The sequence below is a fragment of the Ictidomys tridecemlineatus genome, unplaced genomic scaffold, assembly GCF_052094955.1.
Source record: "Ictidomys tridecemlineatus isolate mIctTri1 unplaced genomic scaffold, mIctTri1.hap1 Scaffold_132, whole genome shotgun sequence".
NCBI lineage: Eukaryota > Metazoa > Chordata > Mammalia > Rodentia > Sciuridae > Ictidomys > Ictidomys tridecemlineatus.
Genome location: NW_027521185.1, coordinates 796,613 through 817,405, shown reverse-complemented (window position 1 = coordinate 817,405; position 20,793 = coordinate 796,613). Strand labels below are relative to the sequence as shown.

General features: G+C 34.8%; 2 long non-coding RNA genes across 3 annotated transcripts; both read right to left on the bottom strand.

Moving 5' to 3' along the window:
* Positions 1 to 174: 174 nt before the first annotated feature.
* Positions 175 to 8,914, bottom strand: LOC144372565 (uncharacterized). 2 transcript variants are annotated; one of them, XR_013432538.1, is made up of 3 exons: positions 8,772 to 8,914; positions 8,319 to 8,442; positions 175 to 275 (listed from the first exon to the last, which is right to left on the bottom strand). It is a non-coding gene; the product is annotated as an uncharacterized LOC144372565 (long non-coding RNA). The 2 variants fall into 2 exon arrangements; XR_013432537.1 differs by lacking the exon at positions 175 to 275 and adding an exon at positions 313 to 421.
* A 9,434-nt stretch (positions 8,915 to 18,348) lies between these two features.
* On the bottom strand, positions 18,349 to 19,041 carry LOC144372569 (uncharacterized). Its single transcript, XR_013432541.1, has 3 exons — positions 18,957 to 19,041; positions 18,539 to 18,617; positions 18,349 to 18,421 (listed from the first exon to the last, which is right to left on the bottom strand). It is a non-coding gene; the product is annotated as an uncharacterized LOC144372569 (long non-coding RNA).
* Between the last annotated feature and the right edge of the window lie 1,752 nt (positions 19,042 to 20,793).

Sequence of the window (20,793 nt, the reverse complement as noted above, 5' to 3'; positions counted from 1 at the left end):
CATTTATACCTGATAATTAACATTATCCCTCAAGAAATAGTCTATGGATTACCTAAAAAAATTGTTACAAGAGCATTTTCATATAAAAAAACATTATGAAGGCTAGACAATTTGGGTAATAACTATAGTTGCATTATAAACACCATGTCATCTTATCTAAAAAGGTATTTTTGGCAAAAATTAAGTAAATATCATCTCCTGAAGACAAAGCTTCAATTTGTGTCGTTCCACTGACTGGCATTTCTTCAAAGTAAATAAATGTGCTGCCAGACCATCTGAATAAAAGGACATATAGCCTGACATTAGCCTGGGAAATTGCTAAGAACAAAGAGTTGCCTCTGTTGAATAAGGCCATGGTCAAAACACCCTGGACAGGAAGATTCTGTTGCAATGCAAAGCTCTGTCCATTCCATCTGAAGACCTGTAGGAAATGTTCAAATATAAAAACCTTCATGACTAGGAATTTAGCACTAGGAAGAATTTAGCCAATGTCACATGTCTATTCTCCTGTATCCTTTTATTTAGTTAGGATGATACTTTTATTAAGTGGGAAAGTACCAAGCCTAATGCCTTCTCCCCTTTTTTATCTCTGTGTGTGTACACACATGCATGCAGAATAAATGAAAGAGAAATTATTTGAAAATAAATCTTAGAAGTTAGTACAAGATCTTCTGATGCTGCAAATCATTTCCAACATCTTGATCAACAGCATATAGAGAAATGCCTAAACTATTTTCATCCTCATGGTGGCAATGCATACAAGGCTTCAGGATAAGTGTTCATAATATTTACAATTAAAAGAAAGTGTATAATTGACCTGGTTTCCTATATAATTTGAGCACTTTCACAACAAATTATACTTATTCAGGAGATGGAAGATGGTGGAGGAGACAGAAGATAGCGAAGTAAAGGAAAGCTACTTCCTAAGCTGCATCCTGGTGTGGTAGGAGCCCTCTTCAAACAAAGAGGCACAGCACAGCTAGTAGATGTGTGCACATGCAACTCTGTTGAATAATGTGGCACCTTTAGTAACCAGGTATGCATGTGTTCCCCAGAACAAAGAAAGGCAGTGTGGCACACTAAGCATGCAAACGCCACTCTGCTAACACTCAGAGCACATGTGCAACTCTGCCAACACCCCCAGTGGGCCTGTGCAGCTCTGTCAAAATTTCCTTATAGAATAACCACATGAAGTGTATTTTTCCATACAGGGGAGCAAAGAAGCTAATATGTAACAGGGGAAAGGGAGACTAGCAGTGGCTATATAAGGCAAATCCCTGCTGCAATAGGGGCTTGGCTTTTGGATGAAAATACACCCAGTCTGTCCTGGCACAAAATAAACATTACTCTTATTAACCACCTTGGTGTCATGTCTCTGTGTGTGAACCCCACAACAGTGGCCTGGGACCAAAGCAACAGGTGTACAGCTTCTTAACAAGGTGGGTAAAAGAGGAATTTCAATAAAATTTAACATTAGACACTGAGGTATCTCAGAGACTCAGGAATTTGGGTACAGTAACTGAACAAGAAGGAATACATTGGAGCAGACCTGGCAGCCCCACCACCTATGCAGAGTCACCACAGACAGAGGCAACAGAACACAGTCTTCATAGAGAGAAACCTGAAATCAAAAATGCTACCTATTCTTAACTGATCCATAGGCTGTACTGCATGCTAATGCTTGAAAAGCACACTCTATATTTCAACTGGTTACGGAGAGATGAGGCAAGTCACAATGTCCTGCACACAGTTTTCCGGGGACCTAGGCTAGGCCAGATGGAAAGTGAGTAAAACAGTGACTACACCCAGAGCAAAGGGAGCCCAATTCACTTGTCCTTTGTCTCAGGCAGCTCATGTGACCAGCTGAAGTCTGAGTTGGCACGGTGAACACACTAAAGGACTAGACCAGAGAAGACAGTGCTCTTGAGCAGCAGTGAGTAAAGGATCAGCAACCCCCTGTCCCATGATTGGATTTTTGGGAGGGTCTTGAGAACCAGACCTGCAGATGACATTGGCTATTGTCTAATCTAGAAGTGGGTCCATCTAGTCTTTCCAAAGAAGCCCCAGCCAACAAAGCCCAGGAGGCCTAATGAGACCTCAGCCTTACCTGCTGGAACTTTCCTCACAGGATGCTGCAGAGGCAGTTCCTTAGGAGTGCACCAAACTGGTCCAGATGGACAAAACACCAGCTGACAGTTTGTCCTAACCCACGCTACCTCATACTAGTGAGAAGGGAAGCTGAGTCTTACATACTACATCAAACAGCTTCAATCTTAGGCTGTTCTAAGTGGCAGCTCAGAGAGCAACACAAAACCAGGAAGGACTAAACAATCCCACCCTTTGCTCTCACTATCTGTATACAACTCAGAAGAATTGAAAAGAAAGACTGTTGACATACACAAAAACCACCCAATGTCATCAATTATTTTGTCTAATTCAATGGAGAAGTGTCCTTCACTATTCATTCTTCATTGGAATTTTTAAAATTTCTTTCTGGGGCTAGAGCTGTAGCTCAGTGGTAGAGCACTTGCCTAGCATGGGTGAGGCAGTGGGTTTGATCCTCAGCACCACAGTAAAAAATTCAATAAAGTTATAAAAAAGTATTAAAAAATTATTTCCATGTGTGCATCATAAACAATATTATAAATCAAATGGATCAAATGTACATCTACAGAATATTCCACCCTATAACAGCGGAATTTATCTTCTCCACTGCACACAAATTTTTTTTCCAAAATAGACCATATTCTGGGCCATGAAACAAATCTTAGCAAATACCAAAAAAAAAAAATCAACATATCCCATGTATCCTATCAGATAATAATGGAATGAAACTAGAATCAAAGCAAGAAAAATAATAGAAACCACAAAAAGATGGAGATTTAACAATACTCTCTTAAATGAAGAAAATATCAAAGAAGAAATAAGAATAGAAATTAAGAAATTCTTAGGAAAAAAAGAGAAAAAGATACAATAGATCAGAATCTCTGGGACAGTATTAAAATAGTTCTAAGAGGAAAATTATAGCACCACTATAAAATTAAAGAATTGTCAAATAAATATGCTTATGCTTCACCTCAAGGCCTTAGAAAAAGATGAACAATCTAATCCTAAAACCAGTAGAAGACAGGAAATAATTAAGTTCACAGCCAAAATCAATAAAGCTGAGAATAAGAAAACAATAGACAGGAACAAGAAATAAGATTGACATTTAGCCAAACTAACCAAAAGAAAGAGTGAGAAGAAGCAAATCAACAAGATCTGAGTTAAAAAAGGAAATACCAGCAAAGACCCTTTTGAAATCCAGAGAGTTATCAAAACCTGTTTTGAAAATTTGTACTCCAATAAGCTGGAAAATCTTAAAGACACTGACAAATTTCTAGACACATATGGACCTACTCAAATTGAATCAGAAAGATGTATAAAAACCTAAATAGACCAATACTAACTAATGAAACTGAAACAGTAATTAAAAGCCTTTCAAAAAAGGAAAACCCAGGACCTGATGGATTCTCAACTGAATTCTACTAGATCTTTAAAAAAGAACTAATACTCTTTCTCAAATTATTCCATGCAATTAAAAGAGAGGGAACACTCCTAAATACATTTTTAGAAGCTGGTATAACCCTGATGCCAAAACCAGATAAGATGCATCAAGGAAATAAAACTACAGAATAATATCCCTGATAAACTAGATGCAAAATTCCTTAATAAAATTTTAGCAAACACCATTTAAAAACACATCAGAAAAGACAATACACCATGATCAAGTGGGTTTCATTTCAGGAATACAAAGTTGTTTCATCATAGGCAAATCAATAAATGTAATTAATCCTTTAACAGAATTAAGGACAAAAATCATTTGGTCATCTCAATACATGCAGAAAAGGCCTTTGATAAAATTCAACACCAATTCACATGAATAAATGCTGGAGAAGCTAGGATTCAAAAGAACTTACCTAATCATCATAAAGGCCATTTATGACAAACTCAAAGCCAACATCATACTCAGTGGAGAAACACTAAAAGCATTTCCTTTAAAAACAGGAATAACACAAGGCTGTCCACTCTCACCACTCCTATTCAATATAGTCCTCAAAACATTAGCCAGAGCAATCAGACAACAAAAGGAAATGAAAGGTATACAAATAGGGAAAAAAGACGTCAAACTATTTGTTTGCCAATGATATGATTCTATATCTAGAAGACCTAAAAAAACTCCACTAGACCACTTCTAGAGCTTATAAATAAGTTTAGCAAAGAAGGAGAATACAAGATCACTACTCATAAATCAATAGCTTTCTTACACTCTAACCATAATTCGGCTGAGGAAGAAATGAAGAAAACCATCCCATTTATAATAATATCCAAAAAAGTGTTAAAGAGTTAATCTAAAAAAAAAAGGTAAAAGAACTCAGCAATGAAATTTATAGTACAATGAAGAAAAAAACTGAATAAGACCTTATCAAATAGAAAGATATCCCATGTTCTTGAATAGACAGAATCAATATTGTCAAAATGGCCACAGTACCAAAAGCAATATAGAGATTCAAAGCAATCTCATTTAAATAAAAATGATATTTTTCACAAAATTAGAAAAAAATTCTTAAATTCATTTGGAATAATAAGAGAAACAAAATAGCCAAAGCAATACTAAGCAAGAGAAGAGAAGCAGGAGGTATCACAATACCTGATCTGAAATTATATTTCAGAGCTATAGTACCAAAAACAGCATGGTATTGGCATCAAAATAGACATGAAAACAAATAAAACAGAATAGAAGACGAAGAGACAAATCCACATACTTACAGCCATCTGACATTTGAAAAATATGTCAAAACTATATTTTAGACAGACAAAAGACAGCCTTTTAACAAATGGTGCTAGGAAAACTGGATAGCTATGTATAGAAAAATAAATCAGACCCCTCTATTTCACCCTATACAAACCCAAATCAACATGGATCAAATATCGGGAATTAGACCAAAAACTTTACAACTACTAGAAGAAAACATAGGCTCCATAGTCCATCATATAGATGCTGACAAGACCCCCAAAGTGCAAGAAATAAAATGAAGAATAAATGAATGCCATAAAACTAAAAAGCTTGTCTACAGCAAAGGAAACAATTAAGAACATGAATAGAGAGATGACAGAAAGGGAAAGAATCTTGGCCAGCTATTCTTCTGATAGGGGATTAATATCCAGAAGATTAAAAAAAACTTAGCACCAAATATAATATAATAATAATAATAATAATAATAATAATAATAATAGTGCAATCAATAAATGGGCAAAATATCTAAACAGAAACTTCTCAAAAGATGAAACACAAATGGCCAAAAAATATACGAAAAAAAATGTTCAACAGCTATCAGGAAAATATAAATCAAAATTAAAATACAATGTAATCTCAACCCAGTCAGAATGGCACTGCTCAAGAATATGAATAATAATTGCTGGCGATGTTGGGGGGGGGGGAAAGGTACACTTGAATATGGTTATGTGACTACTAAACCACTCTGAAGAGCAGTATGGAGATTCCTCAAAAACCTAGAGATGGAACCACCCTATGACCTAGCTATCCCACTCCTTGGTATTTTTCCAGAGAGACATAAGATTGACACACTGCAGGGATATAGCCACCTCAAAGTGTATAGCAGCAAAATTTCAATAGGTAACTTATGGAATCAACCCAGATGCCAATAAATAGATGACTGGAATAGAATGAAAAAAATATATATATATACACACACATATACATATAAATATATATATATATATTCTTAATATGTATCACAATTATGATACATACACACACACACAATGGAGTTTTACTCAGCCATAAAAAAAATGAAATGATGGCACTTGCTGGTAAATGGATGAAAATGGAAAATATCATGTTTAGTGAAATTAGCCAAACTCAGAAACTCAAAGTTTATATGCAGAAGCTAGAGTAAAATAAGGAAAGGAGGAGGTAAGGAAAGGATAATACAAATGAATCAAATATTAAATAATAGACAAGTGAAAGGAAGTCTAGCAGAGTGGAGGAAAGGGATGGAGAGGGGAAGGACGATGGAAGGGAAAAAGAGGAGGGAAAAATGGATATCATGAACTAAAATAGATTTCCATGCATGTGTGAGTTTTTCAGGATGAATGCAACTACTATGTATAACTATAAAGCTCTAATTTAAAAGAGAAAAAATAATAATTATGCAGTCAACAGTTAGGACTTTTGAGACAAGCATTAAGCTAGAAGCCTGGGTACACTGACCTCCTCCTTTATCACTCTTATTAACGATGAGGAAAAGGCAAAAACTCACATAGCAATAACTGAATAAATGATGACCATAAATTAAAACTGATACTGAAGCCAAAAGTCAAGATAATATGATGAAAGAAATGTATGTATTAGGGGAATGAAGATAGAAGGAATGACATGACAGTTTCTAAGATACAGATGGTTATGATGCTCTGAATAAAAACTAGCCCAGAAAGCTGACAGTGCTAAGAGGTTGAACAGTCAAGACAGGAAAGGGGAACTCATGAAGTATCCTTTCTTGGGTGACCATATAATTACCATTCATGTAGGGGTTCTTTAGAGATTGAAATATTAATAATAATTATACAAGGACATGGCATGATCCAGTGCTATCCTGGGCTAGAAGAAATATGGTTATCCTACATATATAGCATACTAACTAATGCTAAATTTATTATCATTTGGAATCACTAAATTTTTTAAATGAGTAACATGAATCAATATTTTTAAAAGATTACTCCTGCTACCAATAGAGAATGAATCTGAGGAGATCAGAGAACTTCAGAGACTAGCTTGGAGACTAGCAGTTCAGTTAAGAAAAGATAAGAACTAGGCTTAGACGGAGATGAGCTGAGGTGGAAAGAAATGTCTACACTCAAAAATATTATGGAGACACAGATTCAAAAACACTTAATGATCAATTAGATGTGAAAGAAAAAAAGGGGTAATTCAACAAAATATATCACAGAATTCTCCCTTGAGCACTTGCATTTCTGAGGTTACTATTTCCTGAGATAAAAGAAAATACTCAAACACAAGTTTCATAGAGAAAATTAATTACAGTTCAGCTTGATATACATTATAACACACTCCTAAAATATATTTAAGTGGATGCATCAATAGGCAGTTAGACATTCAAGTCTGGACTACAGAGGAAAGGTTACAGATATGATTTGAAAGACATTAGCCTATAGCTGATATGTAAAGCTAGCCTAATGTTCCTATGAAGAGCTACAGAACTGATGAAATTTCCCAGAGTAGGTGAAAAGAAAAAAGAAATATGAACTAAAACTGAATTATGGAATACTCTAAGACATATTGATTCAGAAAAGGGAGGAGGAACCAGCAATGGAGACTGAGCAGACAGAGTTCTTAAGAAGGAAAGCCTTGTGGTATCATAAAGCAAGAGTAGAGGGGGTTGAGATTTGGGTATGACTAAGTCTCATGCTGGTGGGAAGTTGTATATGACAGTGATAAACATATCCACTGGATTTGGCAACCCAGTCGCCATGGGTGAGCATGAGAAGTAGACAAAGCTAGCTGACACTTCTCTCACAACGTCCTACCACAAAGGAGAGATAATAAATGAAAAAAAAAAGAAATTAGAAAGGGAAGAGATCAAGGGATTTTGTTGTAAACTGAACAATTCTCAACTATTTATGCCAACTGTAATAATTTCATGGAGAAAGAAATGCCAGCTATGGAGGGAATAACTAAACCTTATGAAGGCTGAGGGGCAGCCATGTGAAAGGAAGGGCTTCTCCAGAAGGACACTCCTCTGCTGCAGCAGGAGGGAGGGGCAACACTGGCTTTTAAGTGGGATTTTGAAATTGGTGTTGGGAAAATAAGTAATCTCCCTCTAGTGACTTTCATTTCACTGAGGTCATTAGTTGAAAATGAGGCGATAAGAAGCATGTACAGAAGCATGAGAGACAAAAATTATCAATTAAACATTAAGGAGATTATAAAATGTAGTGTGCTAGAAAAATGTGAAATTTCTGGGGTGATGCTGAGTGCCCAATTGGCAATGTTAATCATGAATTTTTAGTGATACCATCTGTCTAGCTGTGTGATTTTTCTCCATAATGTTTTCCAACTTAATTAAATTCTGATTAAATGTTCATGTTTATGATTACATTTGCTTTGGTTCTTGAAGAACATATAATATTCATAACTGTTGTTTAAAAGTTAATTGGGACCAATCAATATTCATATTCTCCTTTACTACTTTACCACAAACTATGGTTTTCTTTTATACCAAATCTCTAGACCCTACCTCATAACTTTCAATTACAGTATTTTTCGGAATCCTCTCTTTGACTTGCAACAATTAAATAATCTTGACTGTCTGAAGTAAAATATCTTACTTGGGAACTCTCAGAAATAATGACTGTTTGCACCTGCAAGGAAGACAGAAAAGTGGGAATAAAAATTTAAAGAGTTTAACTCAGAAAGGCACTAAATATTATACTAATGAGTTAGTATTTGATGTTTAAGACTCGATGTTTAAAACTATTCTGATCACTAGGTATGCATATATCATAAGCATACATCATTTCAAGCAAACAAAAAAAGCCCCAGGTTAAGATACATGCTACAATTTGTATCAACTTGCAAAAAGTCCTGTTACTCATTAACATAGAATATACATTGTCATCCATTTAGATCAGTCTTACAAATCTGAATTTCTTTTAGGTAAAGCAATATAAAATGAAGCTTTTGTTTTTACCAGGAATAACTGGAATCCAGATGTGAAGGTATACACACTGTTAACAGAAGACTTCTCTTCATTTCTTTCTTTATGAGTAATTACAAAGTAGGGGGAAAGTCCAATCTTAAAGGCCTCACAATTTTTAGGATTTTGTATCTTTAAATCCTAGAAAATGAGAACTACAAAAAACAGTTAACTCATAATGTATCTCACATTTACTTGTATATTTTATTTTGTGCACTGTGGAAAAAAATAAGCAATGTTTACTTTTACTGGAATAAAAATCCCTTGCCATCGGTAAATAGTAAATGATGATTTTCTTAACATTATACCATATACTGAATCTTCCAAAGTAAAGAAACACCAGCCAGAAACTGGCTTGTCCAAAAAACTTTGAAATATGGAAAAGACAACATCCATTCCCCCTAAAAACATAAATCATTATTTACCAGTGCATATTTCCTTCTCAAACTTATCTGCTCTAATTTGTTATTTAAACATTGAGACTAATGACTTCAATACAAATGAATTCCCCATGGGGTGTGTGTGTGTGTGTGTGTGTGTGTGTGTGTGTGAGAGAGAGAGAGAGAGAGAGAGAGAGAGAGAGAGAGAGAGAGAGAGAGAGGAGAGAGAGAGATAGAGAGATACAGAGAGAGAGAGAGAGAAAGAAAGAAAGAGGCTAGAAAACTTAAAAATAGTAACTTAAAGTAACAATTATGGATAACAAAAGGAGTACTAATACTTCACTCTATAGCCATATGAACTTTCCCAAGGTCTATTTAAATATAAATACTTGCTAACTGTAATTTTAAAGGGAAATATGCTAAAACATGTTTTATTTCTTTTTTCCAGCACTGGGGTTTGGACTCAGGACCCTGGGCATGCTAGGCAATCACTCTGACATTGAGCAATAGCCCCAGCCCATCTCCTACCCTTTAACACACTCTTCTAGTATCTGCAATCTACTGTTTTCTCCTGTATTTCTCACCAGGTCTCCAAATCCCCTTCGTGAGATCACTCTGCTATCCCTAGCCATTCAATCTGATGCTTTTCAATTTTCAGGCTGGGTCTTCTTCCCTTCTCTGTCTAGAGCTCCTCTTCTCAGATTGTTAAATCAATGTCCATGACTTTAAAAACAGTAACACATGTCAGATCCCTAAGTCTATCTTGCAGCAGAGACCTTCCTTTGAGTATAAATGCCTTCTCAAAAGGAACTCAAACTTAACATGTGCTAAAACACATTTATTTTAATTCCCTCGCCAAAACAACACCTAGCCTTCTTTCACATATCTCTTAGTCAGTAGCAAGACACTCTATCTTACCACACAAGCTGAGGAAATAGGAGTCATCTGGGACTCAGCCTCACCCTTGCACCCAGTTCATCACCTTAACCTGCTCTAAACTTCTATCATCTTTTGCCCTTTTGCTCATCTCCATGCATCCTCTCTTCTCTGCTATACCAGCCAATTCTTTTTTTAAAAAAAGAGAGAGTGAGAGAGGAGAGAGAGAGAGAGAGAGAGAGATTTTTTAATATTTATTTTTTAGTTCTCGGCAGACACAACATCTTTGTTGGTATGTGGTGCTGAGGATCGAACCCGGGCCGCATGTACGCCAGGCGAGCGCGCTACCGTTTGAGACATATCCCCAGCCCCCAACCAATTCTTTACATGGTCCTATGAATAACACTGAAAAATGCAAACATGATCATACCATACCATCTTTTCCATGCCTAAACTACTCAAAGGTTTTCCATTAACTCTGGGATAAAAGATTGACATCCATAAAATATTTCTCAAGTTCTTCAATGATCTCTGCATCTCCCCTATTTCTGTACTCCCTATTCACTGAGGTTCTTCAATTATGACATGTCCTTTCATGCCTGAGTTTCCTGCCTCTAAAGCTTCCCCCTCTTGTCTCCCAGGTTCCTCCAACCCAGTTCTTTGCATAATTGATTCCTCCACATTGATTTTTACTTATTTATTTTGGTACACCTTAAATTCTAAGCTCCATGAGCTCAATACCATACCTAGGCACTCAATAAATATTCTTGGATATAGTAATAAAATTAAATATCTGTTTCCCATTTTTAATAAATCCATAAGTTATAATTCATGGAAATAATGTAAATCTTATACATGCAACATTTCTGAGTTACAGCATTTTGTTCTCATAAAAAACTAAACATACTCATGCCAAAGGCTGTTTCAGATATCGTCTCCCACCGCACACTCACAGCTAAATCAATGCCATTAGTAGGCGACACATTTAAGTATACTGTTCTGTTGGTTTCTTCAATATCTATAGAAGTGGCTCTGAAATTGTGGAAAACAGAAAAAGAATATAATTTTTACATATTTAAAATACATGTCACATTACCAGCATATGCTTAATATGCTTCTACATTTATATAACCCAAATGGCATGCACAAATTTGATACATGAATATTTTCAAGACAAATGGGTGCTTGAAAATATTCATTTATGGAGTTTTTTTAAAATACGAATGCAACACTCATAATCAGAAAATACTGAAGATCAGTAATTTAACATTACACATTTTAAAACTGTCTTTTTTGAATTTTTCACACATAAATCAAAAACATCTGACAGGAAAAAACAGGAAATTCCTAGTATAGAAATAAAACTAAATCTCTTAAAATACTGTATATAAATATCTGTCAGTTTCCAAAGGAAATTTTATAACTATAATCATTTTAATATGTTTAAAGAGTCATGTATTTGGATTCAGTGACCAAGTATATTTTATATTTTTTCTTGCTTTTTATTTCTAAAATCACAAAATAATGCAGGCCTTTTCCTAGAAGTGTGAACTATGAGAACATAAGAATTCTGATGACACCATTTAGCAGGCCATGGTTAAGTCTTTGATGTTCTCTGTAATAAGAGAGCTTGTGGACTATGGATCTGTCTTCTGGAATTCATTTTAAAAGTCCACTTTACATAATCACACCTCAATTTTCTTTTGCATTTTCTTATGTCAAAAATTATTTCTTTGTTATTTTCAGAAGTTATATTTTCTTATAAATAAATTATACCTATTTTCAATAGCAGAAATACCGAACAGCCCCAAATGGGCCTGATTTTGTAATACTGTTATCAAGGTTTGAACCTGTGCCCCTAGTCTAGCACCTCCCATAGGATTAAACAAGGTGCAAACAAAATGCTCATCCATTTCTGGTTCTGTGTCTAATACAGCAAAAATGTGCAGGGCCTGAAAACAAAGTAAAAAAAGTAAAGTTACTAGAATAGAATATATTTGCAAAACACATACAGAGAAATTTAATAAACATTTTAGAAACCAAAATAATGTCTTTCAAAAAACAGCACCTCTTTTTTATTTAATAATGGTCCTCATAATGTGATAGCTACTTTTGGGATTTTCATGTTATTACTTTTGGGAGTTTCAACATTGTGGTACACTACATGGAAGTGTCTAAAAAAATAAATGACATTTTTAAATAACACAGAATAAAATATTAAAATATTAAATTCATGTCCTTTTGGGGGATACTTTTTTATCCTGCTCTGGCTATATAACTTCATTAATGTCTTTCTAGTCTAGGATTCACCATTAAAGCCATGGTAGAGGGGCCGGGGTTCTGGCTCAGGGGTAGCACTTCCCTAGCATGTTTGAGGCACTGGATTGAATTCTCAGCACCACATATAAATAAATAAGGGTCCATTGACAATTAAAATATATATATTACAAAAAAGCCATAGTAGGAACAAATTAGAAACACCCCAAATGTTCATCAACAGGAAAATGGATAAACAAATGGTGATCTGTTCCATAAAACTCTATTCAACAATAAAAAAGGATCAGCTACGGATGTCTGCAACCACACAAAATAAGCATGAAAGAAGCTAAACACAAAAGAATAGATACTATAAGGCCCTATTTACACAAAGCTCAAGAATCAGCAAAAATGAGTCAATTAAAACATTACAAAGTAGTTTCCTCTTGAAAAGGCAAGACGCAAAAGAGAACCATCTGGGTAACAGTAGTGTTAATATCTTTAATCTGAGTGGAGGTATTATGTTTTGGATATGAAATGTTGTCCAAAGTCTCATGTGCTCAGAGGTAGACTTTTTGGAAAGTGATAAATCATGAGGGCTCTGATCTCATCAGTAGATTAATCCACTGATGGCTGAATGGATTACTTGTATTAAGTGGGTCACAAGGGATAGAGGTTGTCCTGGAAAGGTCTGGGTTCTCTCTGGCACTTTCCTCTTGCTTTCTGTTTTCCCCAGGTGCAATAAGCTGAGCAGCTTTCCTCAACTCCACCCTTCCACCAAGATGATTCTACCTTGGAGCCCAATGACATAGCCTGAATCCTCTGAAACACTAAGCGAAAATAAATCTTTCCCCATTAAGTTGTTCTTATCAGTATTTTGTTCATAGTGATGAAAAGCTGACTAATACACGTCATTATATGTGTGTATACTATGTTTAAAATCATTAATCCATATGTTTGGAATTGGTGCATTTTACTATTTATATGTCAAAATAAAAACGTGGAGCAAAAACAGTTGTGTGAGCCAAAAATATTTAATCCAACTTTCTCTAATGTTTAATTTACCAAATGAACAAAAGTTTTTACTTAAATACACGCCGAGAAAAAGACACAAAATATTACAGTAAAAAAATTTTAAACATTTTAAATTACAAAAAAAAAATTATTAAGAGAAAAAATGTGAATAAAGCAATGACAAATTTTAATATACTTCACATTTGAACTTTTGTATTTTTCACAATTTAAGTGTGTCTTTGAAGAAATCAAAGATTTTAAATTTGGAAGAACGTTTAAAAAATGAACAAAAAAATATGTTGAACTTTACAAAAACTTAAAATTGAGAAAGTTATTTGATTGTTAGATGAATTAGTTTAGAGGAAAGGGCTGCAAATATATTTCTTTAAAGCAGTATTTTAGCTAGCTTGAAAAATGTCTAAAGATAATGCAATGAACTAATTTAAACTTCAACTATATTTTTAAAAATAAAGTTTAGTAGGAACAGAAAATCAATATACAGGAATGGAAAATATATAGAAAAATAAGTTGGGAAACTAAACTTATGTAAGGATAGATCACATTTATAATTAATCTCAAATCCAGGATTTTTCTCTTTCAAACACTATTCCTATTCTCAAACAGTTTGAAGCAGAAGTTACATGCTGTTTAATTAAAATATAGCAAAAAGAAATGACTGACTGGGGCTGGGAGCTTTTTTTGGCTTATGCTTTACATATAAAGTGAAGTATACCATTTAAATAAGTTTGGAATTTAAAATTAAAAAAACAATATGTGTATTTTTATTATTTACATATTTCTCTATTAATAGTAAATTTCTTCAGTTGCCCTCTATACATACTACATATAGTACATTAGCACTTGTCACATAATAATCTAATCGTGTCTTTATTTCTCAACTAAGTTGGAAATATCTTTTTCTTTTTTTGAGGATGCAGGAAAAATATTTTGTAAATATTAGAGTTATAAGCTTCATCCTTATTAAAGTTGCATACTGTACCTTGAGTCGAACACCTTCTTCTAATACAATATAGCCTTTGGAAGGAGTCAGGTCCTTGGATTCTGTTGAAGAATTCACTTCTGTGACAATGAACTGAACTGTCACAGTTCCAAACAGTCCTCATGCAGGTTCCCGAACAATGTACAAGACCGCAATGCTTTTCTGAACATAGAGAGCTGCTGGCTCTCTCAGGAAAAAGTGCTCACTGTTTTTAAATGACAGAACTCCAGGGCCATAATCATTAGCAAGGATGGTAATTACAGCTGTCAAAACAAAAATATTCAAAGATAAATGAAAATAAGAGGGGCTGTTATAAATGCTTAAATGAGTGTGGATATTTCATTGGAAAAAAAGGTCAACTCTTGACCGCAAGTGATCATTTTAAGAGTACCTTTTCCTTTTTTTTAAAGAGGGTTAATTTTTAAAGCATTACATAAAATTTCATATTCCTTTATTATATGAAAATACTCTGCAATCTTAGAATGGAAGGTAGGTTTGTAAACCTGATGTGATGCTACCTCTCAGAAGTCAACAGCAGAGACCAAATTTAATGACGAAACAGTGAAAACATTCCCAGTAAAAACAGAAGCTAACCAATCCCTAAAAAACAAATGCCAAATGTCATCTTTGATATAAGGAGAGCAACTAAGAACAGAATAGGGAGGAAGAGCATGAGAAGAAGATCACCACTAAACAAGGATGAGAGGGGGGAGGGAAAGAGAGAGAGAAGGGAAATTGCATGGTAAAGGAAGGAAACCCTCATTGTTATACAAAATTACATAAAAGAGGAAGTGAGGGAAAAGGGGAAAAACAAGAGAGAGAAATGAATTACAGTAGATGGGGTAGAGAGAAAAAATGGGAGGGGAGGGGAGTGGAGGGGAGGGGGGATAGTAGAGGATAGGAAAGGCAGCAGAATACCACATATACTAGTATGGCAGTAGGTAAAAAAGTGGATGTGTAACCCATGTGAATCTGCAATATGTATATGGGGTAAAATTGGGAGTTCATAATCCGCTTGAATCAAATGTATGAAATATGATATGTCAAGAGCTTTGTAATGTTTTGAATAACTAATAATAATAATAATAATAAAAGAAAGAAACAAGATAATGATGACTGCCAGCACTGGTACTGCTCAACATGTCCTGGAGCTATCCATCAGGCAAAGGTAATAGAAAAGAAGGTCCAGAACTTTCATCCTTAAATGAAATGCTTGTCTACTACCACGATACAAGAAAAAAAATTATCATATGATAAGAGTTTGAAATATAAATTTAGAAGAGATTCAAGATAGTGGAATAGAGGAAGGTTGCATTTCCAGTTGCTCCATGACTCCACACTCAAGTAGCAGGAGAACTGCTTCTCAGCAAGGTGGGTAAAAGAGGGAACTCACTGAAATTCAATTTTAGATAATAATTGTCTCTTAGAATCATAGAAATGAACATGCGGGCTGGGGATGTGGCTCAAGCGGTAGCACGCTCGCCTGGCATGCGTGCGGCCCGGGTTCAATCCTCAGCACCACATACCAACAAAGATGTTGTGTCCACCGAATACTAAAAAATAAATATTAAAAAAAATAGAAATGAACATGCATTGAACAAAGAACAAGAAAGAGTACATTGGAGCCAACTTGGTTGCAGCAGCAGCAGCAGCAGCACTGATTGGCCACAGAGGGGAGGGGTAATATGTATATAGAGAGACACAACCTATTGGCATGGGAAAACCTATGGATGATAAAAAGTCATAATTTAGCTATCCAGAGGCTGCACAACAGGTTCTTGTTTGAAATGTGCTTGTCGTGAAATCTGTTTCTCTCAACTGACAAGGGAAGACCTGACATGGAAGTCATCTTGAGGAGGCCACCTTGCAGTTTGCTACTGCAGAAGCCTGTAAGATCAAACAAGAACTGCCATAATGTCCCATCATGTGGCCCAACGTGTACCTAGTAGAACACAAATCCAAGAGTTACGGAGAATATTGTACCCATGGTGATTCAAGTAAGAAATACAGAGGGAAGTGCAACTCACTAACCCTTTGAGTCTGGTGGCTCACATAACCAGCTGGAGAGGTCATGAAACTGAACAAGTGGGTGTGAATACACTTAGGGACTAAGTGTGGGAAGGCAATGTTTGTGGGCAGCAGAGTGTGTAAGACTTATAGAGACGTGAAACACGTGGAGAGGACTGGCTTTCCTGTCCTACAAATAGAATTCTAGGAAGATTCCTGAGATCCTGGCAGCGATTGCCATCAGCCTGGCACTAAAAATGTGTGTTCTCCAGGGAAGATAATACTCAACAAAGTCCTTAAGCTCTGAGTAGACCTAAGCCCTAGCCACCAGAACATCACTACTAGGACTGTGCAGAAGCTCCACACTCGGAGTGCATCAATGTTATCTGTCTGCACAAAACTGCAGTTGACAGTACTTCCATTCCTTCCTATCTTATAATGGTAAGCAGGGAAGCTGAAAGCTATTTCAAACAACTTCAGTGTTAGGCCAATGCAGTGGGCAGTTTAGTGAACAACACAAAAAGAGGAAGTAGTTAACCCCCAAACAAGGTTGTGTCTCTTACTCTCAATACATAGCCCAAGAAGAAACAGAATGACAGTTGAGGATAGGCACCGACATCCACCTTTATCAACACTTTGAAACACCTAAGTGGAGATAATTCTTTAAGTGTGCATGTGTGTATGTATTCTTGCTGGAGTGATTCGTTGGTAGACATACATACATACATACATACATTTGTTTTTTTTTTTAATCTCAGTTTTAGCATTTTTTAAACATGTTTATTTTTCCTTGAATTGACCCTTAAGGGTCTGTGTTTTTGTCTTGTTAATTTTGGTTTTGTTTTGTTTCTTTTTTTACTTGTTTCTCTTTCTCTCCTTTTTTTTTCTCGTAGTCAAATTATCTTGTTCATTCTTTTTCTTTCCCTTTATTTTGTTTTATCTATTTTTCTCCTCCTTCTTTATAGCCATCACTTGAAACATATTTTTTGCATTCTCCCTGTTCATGTTTTGAACATTCTAAATTGAGGAAATGACTCAATAGTATCTTTAGTACCAACTAACTCTTTTTTTTGTTCTTTACATAAATATACCCATTCAAAAACACTGACATAGAATTCCAAGATGCCTAATTTAAAATGTTTTTTTTTTATTCAAAGTAGAAATCATCAAGTCTCTCTAATCTGCCTTTCCCCCATATTAGGGAAACCAGCACGAGAAAGAGGTGAGAAGAAATTGTCAAATACCTATTGTCTGTTTCCCCAGTTCCAGTCCAGGAGAAGGATTTGTTAAAATGAGCTAAAATTTTTTATCTCCTTCTGGAATGTAATCATCAAGAATCATGATTTCTATATTTGTATGTCTTTCTCCATCAGAAAAATGAAGAATCTGATTAAAAGTTAAAAGGAATAATATCATTTTAAAAAAACATTTTTTAATAAAATGTTTGGGATGAAACAATATAGTTGCGAACACAAAGAATTAGCTATCTTAATTTATTTAAATTGACAGTGTTTTATTTTAAAAGTAAAATTTATGGAGGAAAAGAAGAAGCTGAACATCTGATTAAGGGGAAAATGTTACTAAGAAACAAAGTAAAAAGTTTTTAGAACACAAAGTGTTTCAGTAAGTTAAAAACAATGAAATAAAGGATAAAAATTTCAAGATAAGAAACACTTTGAGAAGGTCATCTAATGATATGAGTTCCTTAACACAAGATCTGTATTCTCCAATATCAGTTGTTACAATAGAAAAATTAATCTTCACAGAATAATTGTTACCATAAGACTAAATTTATATTACGTACTAAAATACTAAAATTATTTTGCCACATGAAAATCTGTTCTAATTTACTGTGAATTGGGTTATATAATAGTGTACTAATTTATGTAGGACATAAGTCACTATAATTCTCAGGGAACAGTAATTTTAATATAATGCATAAAGGTCATCTGGGATGGATGTTAAGACCTACCACTGGGGTGAAGATGTAATCCAGCCCCAGTTGTGCTTCCAAATTCTGGGCGTACACAAACAAAGACACATGGCCAAGAGCCTCTTCACTCCTGTGAGCTACCAATATTACACTTTCAAGGGTTTCATTTACTTCAAATCTGTAAGAACAGAAAGAGAAAGTAAAGAAAATATTTTTTTTCCTATTTTGAACTTCTATTTGGTAGATGGTAAAAGATCTGAAGCTTAGAGAAGGGCTCACAGAGCCTTGGGATTACCTGCTGTGCTGCCATTGGATCATCCCTCGGGCAGCATTGTTGGCATCAATAATGATTTGTGCAGTCAAGCCTTCTGAATCTGAAAAATATGCAGATGTATTTAAATGAATACAAATATATTACTATAAATTTTGTATAAAGTTTTATTATTAAACTTTAAAATTTTATTATGCTTGATCTAGAATTTAAAGATAGTCCCTATGAGATTATATAATTCCTAATATGAATATTGCTGATATTACTCAAAAGATTTTAAGACTACAAAGGCACCAATGCTAATAACATCTGAAAAAGACCACTTTGCTAACAAGAGCCACTGACTTATAAAACTTAAATCAACCACAAACAGCATGAAATAATAAGCAACTAAGGTTATGGAGCTTTTCCTATTATTTTAATAAAATTTAAAACTTGGCACCTCTGTTCTGTAATAGAACTGTTTCAGATGGGAAGGAGTAGAGAGGCAGAAAAAAGAGGTAAAAGAAATGAGAAGAGAAGGGGAGTGGCACAGAGACAGAGACAGGTCTGGTAAAGAGACACAAGGACAGGGATACACAAACCAGAAAGCAAGAAAGATGAGGTTTCTATTAAGGAGAAGGAGAAGGAAAAGAAGAAGAAGACTTTGTAGAATGAAAAAAGAGAGTAAGATTGAAGTGAATTTCTCTTATTATTTTTATTTTGTACTCTGTCCGTCAAGCTTAATATGTTACCAATACCTGCTATTCAGTCTTGAAATATTAACTAACCCTGTTACTTATGTTTGTTGGTTGTTTTTTTTTTAATATTTTCTCTTTTCCTTAGTCTAGGTTGCCTGTGACAGCTGCACAGGTAGAGAAAGGAGTAGGGGTTTATGCACTAATCTCTAGATTGAAGAGAGCAATACTGAGAGAATATAAAACCAAGAGAGAATATAAAACTAGAATTTGTGCCCATCAGAGTATCCCAGCCCTACCATTTCATAGCTGTGTAATTTTGGTCATATTATTTAATTTCTCTAGCCTCAGTCCCTTCATCTATAAAATGAGAAGATGTAAGTAACAACAGTTTGTCACTGAAAATATATGAAATAGAAGCATCATAATGCATTGAACATCACTCACCTACTCAACCCACCTCTAATATGAATATCACAGAAACAGGAAGTATTTTATTAGTTTTCTTAGTACGAAAAATGTTTATCATGTAACCAGACTATGGAACAGCCAAGTCATTGCACTTTTCTATTTTTTTGAAAAAGATCTGAAATTTGTCAAACAATAATATGTAGGAAACTAATTACTTCCTTTCAGTGTTCTCAAACTTGTCACAATGAGTCTCTGATGTGAATAAGGAATGCTGTTCCTCAAGCCACTGGGCTTGCCCAGGCTTCTTCTTCACCAGGTTAATGTCCCCTGGGTGCAATATTCTTTCTACCCTCATGATGGGGCCATGGAGCTAGGCACCCTCTGTGCTACTCACCCCCACCTCCTAGTGGGCCATCACACACACACACAGGCTTCAGACAAAATTCCTTAATACTAAAACATTCAAACTGCAAACAGGAGTTTTTGCTCCAACATGGGAAGTCATCTTTTTAAAGGAATCTACATAAATCTATACCAAAGTTCAAATTTTACCTTTCAGTCTTTAATGAATTAACTGAGTCTTTTCTAAAGCATGAAAAGAAAAAAATCAAAGGTCAAAAAAGAATCAGAGAACACAACAAACAAACAAAAGATCTCTTACCAAAAAGAAAATAAAATCACCTGAAAGTTGGAGAACTAATGAAAATAGCTAATTAAAATGTTTAAAGAACATGAAAATAAAATGCCTTCCCAAGAACTAAGTTTATTTTGAGGATTACAAATTTGTTTATAAAATAGTTGTAAAATGTAAAGACCACCACATAATAATTCTTAATGTGTTTATACTATTCAACACCCAAAACCACAATAATACTGCTCTCTAAAATAAATGTAAAAGCTCACATAGTTGAAATGAACAAACACACTTCTGATTAAAAATGAAGTTACTTTACTTCACTGGAAGGAAGTAAAATGAAACAAGCAAACAAAAGAGCCATCATACCTAGTCTTGGAGGAAAAGAGGTTAAAGGGGCCATGGTAAGTTCCACATAGGTTAAATTTACTAGGAAATATTCTTCTAGTTCAGGTGTATCATGCTACAAAAATTACATTCATTAAATTCCTTTAATTATGCTTTCAAAAGAATTACAAATCAAAAGCTATTTTTAAGTTGTCTTACAAATATATATG